The 4539-nt window shown below is 48.0% G+C and overlaps 1 pseudogene; it reads right to left on the bottom strand.

Moving 5' to 3' along the window:
- Positions 1-3213: 3213 nt before the first annotated feature.
- Positions 3214-4060, bottom strand: LOC125133394 (G protein pathway suppressor 2-like; annotated as a pseudogene).
- Between the last annotated feature and the right edge of the window lie 479 nt (positions 4061-4539).

The raw sequence follows: 4539 nt of genomic DNA, 5'->3' as shown, positions 1-4539 counted from the left end.
AGAAGAGACTTGTGGCTGCCTGATGGGAGGGGGAGGGAGTGGGAGGGATCGGGAGCTTGGGCTTATCAGACACAACTTAGAATAGATTTACAAGGAGATCCTGCTGAGTAGCATTGAGAACTTTGTCCAGATACTCATGTTGCAACAGAACAAAGGGTGGGGAAAAAAGTGTAATTGTAATGTATACATGTAAGGATAACTTGATCCCCTTGCTGTACAGTGGGAAAATAAAATAAAAAAAATAATGGGTTGGATTTGTTGAAAAGCCCTTGCCCATTTCTCTAGCTCCATCCTGTGCTGCTTCCTCCTCTCTTTCCCCGTGCACTGTATACCCCAGTCACACTGAGTACAGACCGTTTCCCTAACAATCAGGCTGCTTCATGCCTCCATATTCCCTTGCCCTGCTATCCTATTGCCTCCTTCCTCTGCCTGGAGAACTTCAAGGTTCAGCTTAAACAGCCCCCTTCTGCTCCTCCAGCTGAACTCTTCACTACATCCCCCATCAGAATTTCTATCAGATTATACTCATATAATTGCTAATAAGTAAAACAATAATAATAAGTATAGTTTTATCATAATGACAATCCTAGTAATTTATAACATGCTTATTGCTAGGGTCCTCACATGCAGTCCCTCACTTAGTGCTCCCAACACTGCAGTAAAGTAGCTCCTCCTATCAGGATGCCCCTTTATAGATCTGAAAAAGGAAACTTGGAGAGATTCGACAACTTGCCAGGATTGCTCTGCCAGTGGTAGATGTAGGAAACCAACCCAGGCTGGTCTGACACAGAGTCTGAAATCTTAAGCTTTACCCAGTGCTGCCTTCTATACAATCATCATGACATTTATTTGGTTGCAGTTGGCACACTGCAAATACGGAGGCAAATAAGGATGAGATGGAGTGCCTGGAATGCTGCATGCGCTCAGAGCCTGGTACAGGGAGAAAGAGGGGCTCCATCAAGATTTTCCAAGAATGCATTTCCCCCATTCTAGCTAAAGTCAGCCACAGCAAAAGCACAGGGCTGAATTGAATGGAAGCCCTCGGCTGTTTCAAATTCATTTAAGACTCTGCTGCCATATGACCTAGCAATTCTACTCCTGGGTACATATCTGAAAGAAACAAAAACACTTATTTGAAAAGATATGTTCACCCCAATGCTCACAGCACCATTTTTTACAGTTGCTAAAATATGGGAGCAACCTAAGTGTTCATCAAAATAGATAAAGAAGATGTGGTATCTATCTATCTACCAATATATCTGTCTAATATCCTATTCTCTCTCTACACACACACACACACACACACACACACACGTTTATGTATGCATACATATGCAATAGAACACTACTCAGCCATAAAAAGAATGAGTTTTTGCCACTTGCAGCAACATGGATGGACCTAGAGATGATCATACTAAGTGAAGTGAGTCAAAGACAAACATCATGCAATCTCACTTATGTGTGAAATGTAAAACATGGAACACGCTGGTAATAGAACAAAAAAGCAGACTCACGTATGTAGAGAACAAACTGGTGGTTACCAGTAGGGGGTGGCAATATAGGGGTGGGGCGGGGGAGACCCAAGTTATTGGGTATAAGACAGGCTCAAGGATGTATTGTGCAACACTGGGAATATAGCCAATATTTCGTAATAACTGTACATGGAATGCAACCTTTAAAACAGTAAAAATCCCACCTATCTTCCAAAGAAAAAAAAAAAAAGACTTTGTTCATGAGTCATATTTCCGAGAAGCCTGTCTGACAGCTCCTCCTCCCCCACCCATTGTCCAAGTTACCACCCAGCCAAGTGCTGTCATAGGTTTTAATACTTGCCTGCCTCTGGGTTCTTACCAGGCCGTTCACTTGCCTCTTACCATAAACAGCCATGCTGGAGTTCCCTTTGTGGCTCGGCGGTTAACCAACCCGACTAGCGTCCCTGGCCTCACTCAGTGGGTTAAGGATCCGGCATTGCCATGAGCTGTGGTGTAGGTCGCAGACATGGCTTCGATCCCATGTTGCTGTGGCTGTGGGGTAGGCCAGCAGCTGTAGCTCCGATTCGACCTCTAGCCTGGGAACTTCCATATGCCTCGGGTGCACCTCTAAAGAGCAAACAAAACAAAACAAAACAAAACACCAGCCTTGCTCCCTCTAGGTGAGTTCCAGGAAGTACAGCGTGGTGTTTGGAAGAAGTTGAGCCAATACCTAACTTCCCAGGCTCACTTTCCTTATTTGAAAAGTTGGGATAATAACACGATATCTATTTTACTTACCTACCTATCTCCACATGCAGTCGCATTGGGTGTTAGGGCTTCAAAATATGCATTTGGGGAAGACACAATTCATAACAGGCAATGATGAAAAGCAGGAAGCAGCAGACATGCCAGCTCAGGCATTTCAGGACGAGAAATGCCTTCTCCCTCCCTCCTTCTCTGAGGACAGATGACTCTAACTTTACCAAAGCCTGCAGATCTGCCCCAGGGCTAACTTTCCATCCTCCTACAGTCCAAAGGGAGTCCTAGCACTGCATTTACATGATATGCAGTCAGGTCAATTGCTCTCCTTCTGTGAGTCCCTATTTCCTCATTTGATTGGATTGTTGATAGTTAAATAAGGTGTATGGAAGCTGCGAGCAAACTTCTCCCCATCCTGAGAAACTTGGGAGGATCTCTTCCAACGGCCACTTTTCAGTCCATGATTTGTTGTAACTTCTTAATAATTTGCTCTTTTGCCAGATAGCGAAAACCTCCTATATCAACACACATGCCTTATTACTGTAAGCCTGACCCTAGACACCTTGCCTTCTAGGGACAGGAGGAACAGGTGTGTGGAAGGAAGTGGGCACACAGGTGTGGTGCTGGACGCATGGGGATGCATCAGGTGAGGTCCTCACCCTCATGGAACCCCGGCACGGCTTTGGAGAATGGACTACAGACCATGATGATGGGGTGAGGACAGTGCAGTGAGGGAGGAACTGCATGTAGGAGCCAGCGTGGGCATGGATGGGTTTTGAGACTAGAGGGCTGGAGTGCCTGGGGAGGCTTTCTGTAGGAGGTGAGGCCTTTTTCTTCCAGGAGCAGAAGACTTTATTCTGGTCCAGGCCTTGGAGGAGGACACACAGGGCACCCTCCTCCTGCCCAGGCCTGGGGCAGGGACACAAGGGCACCCTCTTCCATGGCCAGGGGTGATGGTGAGGTTGAAGACATAGACTGATGTTCATTTGTAGAATCTTGGGTTCTGGCTGTGCTGGGGGATGGTGAGCCAAAGGCTGGGTTGGCTGGTAGCTGCACAGCTTGAATTTCCTGCTGGTTGCATCCGTGCAGGGAGCTAGGGGGAGGCAGGGAGTCCAGGGCAGAGCTTGGGGATGAATGGGGCCTGGGGAGGATGAGTCAGAGAAGCAGCCTACTGTTAGCATCTTCCCTCTGCTTTGCAAGGACAGGGCTCTACTAGGCTGGAGGAACCCCACCTGGAGGAGCTGAAAGTGGCCATGCAGGGCACAAAGCTGTGGCTGAGATTGGCACTCCGCTGCAGGAAATTTTTATTTTTGTGCTCTGAGCTGTTGCCTGAGACCACGGGTTGGCTGCATGGGTCCATAGTGAGGTGGGAGCTGAACAGTTCCATAGGTGCTGCCTGGGCTGCTTGGAATTGTCCATGTTCTGGGGTTCCCGTGGAACAAAAAGCTGGGCCCACATAGTGGCAAGTCATATGCATCTGGGGTCCAAATATCTGCTTGGCTCTGTCAGTGGGCATGAGGATGCCTGGGTGATTGTGTCCTCCAGCGGTCCCCAGGATGCGGAGGAGGTGAGCTCCTGGGTGCACAGCTGATGTCAGAGTGGTCAGGTCATTCTGCTCCTTTTGCCTTTGATTTTCTTCACATAGAGCTTTCTCAAGCTGCAGGAAAACTGGGTGCTTTTCTTCCTGTGGGGCTCAAAGCTTCTCCTGCAGTGTCAAGATTTGTTCCCTGGTCTCCCCCAGTGGCATGCTCTCTCCCATCTCCTCTTTTTTTCCTTATCTCCTGCTCTTCCTTCATCTTCTGTTCCATCATCTTGTCCACCTCTTCTTCCTTCTGCAACTTGAGCTCTAGGAGCACAGGATTTCCCTGGTATATTTGGGTGGTGGGTGCCTGGCTCTGTCACTGACTGCCAGACTTAGGATGGGCCTACCTTCTCTTTGCTTTCTCTACAACCTCCCTGTGCCCCCGCCCCCACTCCTCAGAGGTGTGGAAATTTTTATTGTCGATTGACCAGAATGAGTGGAGGATAGGACAATCAGGCAGAGAGAACGACAGGAAAGTGAGAAACTTGCCCTCGAGTTGGAGGCAGAAGCGATGCTTCAGAGTTCCTGGAGGTTAGGGAAGATGTCTTGGGGTTAAATAAAGAGGACTCAGAGGAACCAGGTTGAAGGAGCTGAGTGTGATGAAATACCCCTGATGTGACTGGGAAGGAAATGCTTCTGGATACGCATGTAAGCAAATCACAACTTCTGGGACCCAGACAGGATAACCTGGGGAATGACAAGCTGGTAGGGGTTCACTTAGGCTCA

This window comes from Phacochoerus africanus, chromosome 8 (assembly GCF_016906955.1).
Source record: "Phacochoerus africanus isolate WHEZ1 chromosome 8, ROS_Pafr_v1, whole genome shotgun sequence".
Lineage (NCBI taxonomy): Eukaryota > Metazoa > Chordata > Mammalia > Artiodactyla > Suidae > Phacochoerus > Phacochoerus africanus.
The sequence above is the reverse complement of the archived record's forward strand: the minus strand, read 5'-3'. Positions and strand labels throughout refer to the sequence as shown.